This window comes from Gymnodraco acuticeps, unplaced genomic scaffold (genome assembly GCF_902827175.1).
Source record: "Gymnodraco acuticeps unplaced genomic scaffold, fGymAcu1.1, whole genome shotgun sequence".
Lineage (NCBI taxonomy): Eukaryota > Metazoa > Chordata > Actinopteri > Perciformes > Bathydraconidae > Gymnodraco > Gymnodraco acuticeps.
The window spans coordinates 3,652,266-3,659,905 of record NW_022990125.1 but is presented as its reverse complement, the minus strand read 5'-3'; positions in this window follow the sequence as shown (position 1 = coordinate 3,659,905).

The window sequence follows — 7,640 nt, the reverse complement described above, 5'->3', positions numbered from 1 at the left end:
CAACGTCTGTTAATGATAAAGATGTGTGTGCGTTAAAGATGTTTGGGGAAGAAGTGTGTCTTTTGCAGCAGCTAGATGAGATTACTGCTCAAAACGATACCTGTACTTGTGTTTTATTGACTTCTCTGTTTGATTCTTTCTTAAAGTGGGGACTAAATTGCCACAACATTGTGAAGAAGTTGGCTTAAATGTGCTTAAATTACTCTGTGGGAAATAAGGAGCAGGTTTGACATGACAGGAGACTAGAAATGATGGGGGAGGGGAGCAGAGAGGGAAGTCTGAAGAATGTGTGTGTGTATGCATTGCAGGAGCCATAAGGCTGTATAATAACTGCTCAATTATACTGGTGTTTGTGTTTTATATTGATTTCTCTGTTTTATTCTTTCATAAATGTGAGGACTAAAATTGCTCCAAACATTGTGGGGTGGTTGGCGTAAACAGGTTTTATTACTCTGTGGAGGGGGTGCAGTTATGCAGGACAGGAGGCTAGGTGGGGGAAGGGACCTTCTTGATAAGATCTCCAACATGTCAGGGAAGTCTACATTGATTGATTGATTGATTGAAAAGTTTATTAACAGCTTGTATATTGGGTACAGTACAGTACAGCTCAAAACATACAATTGTTAAGGGGATGCAGACCAGAGAAAGACTTTCGTCTTGTTTACATCAGGGTCCCCCATTTCCAATTCATCATGTCATTTAAGACATATAAGACATATTTGACATACAGATGGCTTATTTACAATTTACATACAGGTGTTTTTTTTACATACAGATTGCTTGTTTACAATTTTCATTTTAGATTTCGTTCTAATACATCCTAACCGGACATTTAAGACATACCAAGTCTACAGATATACAGTTAGTAACAGAGTCTAAATCACTCAATCAGTCTAAAACATCTCTTGAATAGTAGATGTGTGTGTTTAATGACTTTGTATTAATAATAAGCAGTCTGTGTAACCAGAAGTTGGAGATATGAGAGATGAAATCTTTGTGTTATCTTTGTGAGCAAGGGAATATTCTTTAGACACAACCGGAGTTTCTGGAATGCTGCAGGATGGGCTCTGTGGGAGGAGAATCTCATTTGACTCCTCCCCGTGGTACCTCTATACCTCCTGTTTGTGTTCGTGTGTTCGCTCTCTCTTCCTCCGGCTGACAAGACAAGTAAGTTAGATCTCCCGGCGGGAGGAACAAGAGCCGGGATAATCCGGATTACTTCGTGATGTTGTGTTATTGTATCTTTTGCCATTAAATCAGCATATTTGTTATAACCTTACCAATGGTTGCTGTGAATTCTTCCTCTGTTAATCTGACCCATTCACAAAAGGACGCGCGGAGGCAGAGGGGGGCCTTAGAGCCCCCGCCAAAGAATGACGTCTGCTACAACAACTTCCAGCTCCAAAAAATTGTCGGTCTAGAGGCAAGAGCTTCGGAGCTAAGATGCGGCGTCGCTTAAGTCATACAGCGTAAATATGTGTATATTGCCAAGTGATGTGATTTGTCAGTTCATTGTAGATCAGGGGTGTCAAACTCAAGGCCCGGGGGCCAAATATGGCCCGCGACTTCATTTTATGTGGCCCCGAAAGAGCTTGCATAGAATATAATAAATGTATTATACGGTTACATGCCACTTTACAGAAGCAGGTTGCCCATAAACGACATGTCCCACAATGCATCTCGTTTTGTGACATGCACACTGAAGAGACTTGCAATGATTTGCCCTAGACTTCTGCTTTCAGATGTAGTTAATTACTAAGTTATTATCCTATCCGATAATAATCCAATTCAGAGGCAATAATGTAATATAATACACTATTTTATATATATATATTTATATAGTTACCACCATAACTGTAACTGTGCAACCATAATGCTAATGTGGCCCCCGATGAAATTGAGTTTGACACCCCTGTGTAGATGGAGCGTATTGATGTGAAACTGGATGTTTCAGAGCGAAACTAAGTGAACGCTTCAGTCGAAGCATATTCAGTAACTTTAGTTTGAAGTGACCAATTTTCGGCTCTGTTCCTATAAAAGAGTTGTGATCTTGTTTCAGCCAAAGTTTCACAGATGATTCTGGTAGATGACTGGCTTAGAGCCACAGTTTGGAGTTCCATGATTACAGTTTGTTTACTTTGTAGTATTAAAGAATGAAAATGATGGCAATTATCCTCATTGTCACGATCTGTCTGTGTTGTGTTTTGTCTTGTCTTTTTCTGTCTTTGGTTTCCTGTTTTATTTTGAAAAGTGTTCACCTTCTGTCTTGCCTGTTGCTTTCTGTCTGTTTTCCCTCCCTGATTACCCGATTGTGTTCACCTGGTGCCCCTGTGTTTTCTCCTCCCTCCTCACCTGTCTCTTGTTTGTTTGATTAGTCCTGTGTGCATTTAGGTTCTGTGTTTTCTGTTAGTCTTTGTAAGTTCCTTGTTGTAGTTTGACGTTGTTCACGGGGAAGAGTTCCGTTTGGTTTCATTTTGCCTTGGAATAAAGGTGTTTTCTCTGAGAAATCTGCATTTGGGTCCTGCCTTCTTCGCTCATCCCTGACAGAAGGAACTCACCAAGGATGGGCCCAGCAGATCCTTTTGAGTTGGAATTACTCAGTTTGTCTTTTTCTTTGGCTGGCTGCTCTGATAAGTGGAGGGGAGCGTCTGGAGTTCAGCAGTGAGAGGCTGCTCTGGCTGAGGCACACCAGATGGCTATGGAGAAGCCAGTGTAAGAGAATATTTTAATCTGATCTGTTTATAGAGTTTCTTAGAATCTGTGATACTGCAAACATGTGTTTGTAGTAGTATCAGTCAAAGACTCCTCTGTAAGTTGAGGTCACAGGTCAAACGCTTCTCCCATATCCTGTAGGGGGAAGGTTTCAGGCTTGTCTGCGTTCCCTTGAGACAAGTAGATTATTGTCTCCCATCGGCTATTGATTAGGTAAACGCGGGCTTCTGTGGGCCCGCCTCTCCTCGTGGTGCTAGATGTTTTGTGGCTTTTGGAGCAAAGATCATGATGGTGGAGCACAGGACAGTGTGAAACTAAGATGATCTCCCGGCCGTAATGTATTAATGTACTGTGTTCAATAAAACTCTCAGTGCTTTGGCTAAACGACGTTCCAGACTCCTTCATTCTACCTCAACATTGCAACAAGAGAAGTTTATCTTCACAATTGGCGTCTACGAAGAGGATACCGAGATTTCTTCAGAAGACTGGTAAGTGCTTTTTTCAAATCTATTTGAACAACTGCCTTACCAGACTCTGTGATTGACGGTATCACAATTATCTGTGAAACTGCGTGAGTGCAATTTGTTTTGGTCTCTCCACTATGTACATTTGAAGGCTTAATCATAACCTGAGAAATCGGTGTCTAGGGGATTCTATCCTGGCCGGTTTTTCCTGTGATTGCTGCTGGGGCAAGTGCCAACAAAAGCAAGCACAGCTCATGTATAAAACAATAAGAATATTTGGGGCTAATAAATAACCTCGGAACATCGACTTTTAACGATTTCTGCTGTGTGTCTTTTCTAGAATTAAATTACTGGACAATCACACACTGCAAATATTCGGAGAGACCTTAAGGAAAGCATCAGCAAGGTGGAACCTCTGTTTCAAAAAGCAATGTGAGGATTTGTAATTGAAACAAATTGCCGAATTCTGGAGATTTCAACGGGTTAAATCAGACCAATCCGTTTTCGGGTGTCTGCTCAAGCCTGCACGAGGGAGGGCGAATTCCCCTCCCCCCTGTGGTGAACGGCACACGAGGAATGTTTAAGAACACAGACTTGTATTTTCTGTTAATCACACCATAAGCTCAAGAACTAAATGTAGCTATTAAATGGGAAGGGTGGTGGCAGAATATTACATTCACACTGTGTTTAATAAACTAACGGATTATTGAATTGGATGTTGTTTAAAAAAAATAAGTACTGAATTAATTAAAAAATCTCTGCTCTCGGTCGGTTGAGCAGTTTTACCACTACATTTGCATAGTGGTTTTGATTGAGAATAAGGTAGTTTATTGCTCATCAACAGATTACTAGTAAATATGGCTGAGAAGAGCCCATATTAAACAGATATTTCAGTGCTCCCGTTGACGTTTCCGTAATTTCGGACTAAATTAAACTGGATGAATTTTTGGCCAGGGCGCTGATTTGTTGCGGGTTCATGTTTGTTTGTATAATTGTTTCGTGTTTGTTTGTCTACCCGCCGTCTTGTGCATGCTTTGTAACAACTAATAATGAATCAGTCCACAGCCAAGGTAAAATGAACTAAACTTTAGTTATCTCACCAAAAGTAAATTACTTGAAAAAAAAAAATGCATGATGTAGGGATGTAGAGCAAAATTATACATTGTAATCTAAATTTCCGCAAAAGGAAAATAAATAGCAAAAGGCGTCTTACACCCGGGAACCTCAGAGGCATCACTGCGGGTCATCTGTCTGCTCAAATAGGTCAATGTTGTATTATTTGTTTCATTTATTATTAATCTATGTATTGTATGGTAATAATGAAAATAAAAAAACCTAATGTATTGAACACATTCCGAAACAAAGCAGATAAGACAAGACTCAGACATAATAGTGATTGAACTTTTTTTGCACGGTTGCTGCAAAATGAAAACTGTCATTATCTGTTTCCAACTGGCCACTGGAATTGTAAAATTGATATAAGTTGAAGTTCAATTACAGTTTTAAATAGTTCAACATTCTTTATTAAACTGTTTCAAATTATTTCTAGTCAAAATTCCCTCCCTTTTCTTTACTCTGCTTGGTGCTGCAGAAGAAAAATAAAAAAATAAAACGCAAGACACGGGGTCAGAGACAGGCGTGACCTCTGGAAGGAAAAGATAATCTGAAGCAGACCACAGCACGGTGCGTTGGGGGTTTTATGAGCCTGAGCACAAAGGAATATCTAATTTCAGCACTCTTTCTATCTGTATAGCCACTGGTGTAAAGTAACTAAGTTCATAAACTCAACAAGTACTATACTTGGGCACAATTTTGAGATACTGGTACTTTATTTGAGTAGTTAAATGTTTTGCTACTTTATTCCTCTGCTCTACTACAGTTCAGTGGTACATGGTGTATTTCTGCTCCACTACATGTATTTAATACCTTTTAGTTACTTTCAGATGTGGATGAATGATGTGAAATCTAATCAAGTGTTGAATCAGACTTTAGTTCCACCTGGAGTAAATCCACCAGCTACCCTGCAGTATACAAAGTCATTCAAACTAGCTGCACCTTTACCAGCTTTGAGAACACTTTCATGATCAATCATTATAAAACATATCATATATATTATTCTGAAATAAACCAATCTGCACAGTGACTACTTTTACAGTTGCTATTTTCACTATATTTTGATGACAATACTTTTATACTTTTACTTGAGTAACATTTTGAATGCAGTACTTTTACTGTAACTTAGTATTCCTACACTCTGGTACTTCTACTTGTACTCAAGAACAAGATCTGAGTACCTAAGCTAATGTTAGCCAGAAACCTTCCATTTTGACACAACAGAAGAATGGGGTAAAGTAATTCACACAACCTCTTCCCGAGGAGCAGCAGGTTCAGCTTCATTTAAATATGTCGTGTAGTAATAGATGGATTTATTTTTTCCTCTAAAGAGAGAATGTGTATTTTATGTTAGTATTTCAAAAAAAAATCTCCTGGGGGAGAATCCCCCCAGACCCCAAGCGGGGGTTGGGTTTTCAACATGTCAACTCTTTCACTTGTGAGGAAATGGCAGGATTACTTCCAGGTCGCCCTTTTTATTTACTACAACACAAATGTGCCTTTTTATTTCATACAGTTCAATTTCGGTTGAGACAGGGAAATAATCTAAATCTCACGCGTGGCGTTTCACTGACAAGGGGGCGATATAGCGTGTATGTAATTACATTTAAAATACTGATTTGAGCCCCACCACTGTATGGGTTAGCCCTACCATAGATTACCCAACGCAAATACTCGGGAGCCGATAAGTCAATTAGTTGCTTATCGCGACAGGCACACAATAAAACAGTGGAAACAAACATGTGTTTGACTTTCATTAGTGAATGAAACTGTGTGCCCTTTATAGTCTGTGTCCAATATTGTGTATTTGTATATATATATTATATATCCTAAATATATGCTAAGGTCCCGCTACTGACACGATACCAGTCACTTCGTGCGCATGTGTGTAATTAAACCCATGATATCAAAATCTCACTCCAGCCAGGTACCCAAAGTTAGCAACCCTGTCCATACCCCAATAATATTTTATTGAATCACACAAACGACCTATTTTGGATTCAAAATGGCAAATTTCCCCAAAAGATGACAAGTTTGCATCCCTGCCTGTTATCGTTTTCATCACAGAGCTGGGAAAATGGTGTATTCATTACTGATCTGTGCAAGTCCAATTTGTTAACTGACTTTAGTTCTAATGTTAATGTTAATTTGATTTCAACCCATAACTAATTATTTACATTAACGGAGCGTCCACACAGCAGCGTGCGTTGACGCTTGGAGGTGGGCGTATCTGAAGCTTGGGGATTTTTTGCGAGCAACACGACCAACAACCAATCACATGAATCTCCCGCCCCCGACATACAAAGCAATAGCAATGTTAAAACGAAGTAAACTGGATATAAAATCCCCAAACAGGCGAAAACCTACCAGTTTCACCCACTGTCTCTGCCACCTCCCTCCATGCCTCGCTCCTCCGGTTTGTATCCCGGTAGATGAACAGAGACTGATCATACAGCACCGGGTGATTCACTACCGCTACAATGAATTTTCCCTCAATTTTTTTTGAATATGAGGAAATGACCTGCGTAGTCTCTCCCAGCATACACGCGGTTTGATTGGCTAGCGATTGTACTGGCAGATTTGAATAAACGGGATTTCATTGGCTGACGCCTCCGTCGAGGCGTCAAAAGTTGAACATTGCTCAACTTTTGACGCCAGCTACGCCAGCAACGCTCCACGTCGCTTCCCAAAATGCAGTTCGGCTAAAAGTGACGTCACCCCATTCAAAGTGAATGGGCAGAAGCGTTGGAAGCTTCAACGCACGCCGCTGTGTGGACGGGCCGTAACTCAACATTCCACATGATGGATTAGTGTTCCACATTTTCCCCACTAATTTGTTTATGATTAGGCCAATGGTAAAGAGACATTGATGACCCTGTGTCCTTTTTGTTAGCACGTGGTTCCATTTTGTCTAATGGCGTTGGACAGCTTCACTAAGAGTCACCCAGCTCTACCCTGCTACAGTCCGGCTGAGTGCAGTCACAGAGATGCTATGGCTGCTCTACATGACATTAATGGTTTGGTCCGAGAATGGGCACCATTTCCTGCTCCCAGAGAGAATGACGCTCCTCACACTGAATAATACAGCCGTTGACACTGTCTCACGTGGGTCTGCTCCCCCCCACCGAGCCATGAACTGGAAGCTTGACGTCTGCTCTGAACACTTGGAACTGTCACACCAGCACCAACCCTTGGGTCAGTTAGATGAGACTAACGGCTTCACTTAGGGCATATGGGTCAGAAATATGACTCTCGTTACCATGGAGTGGGTTTTTTTTATTTTTTAAGGCTATTCATACTGCTATGCAGAGTGAAGAGCCCCTACTATTTTAACAAATAGGCCTAATGTCA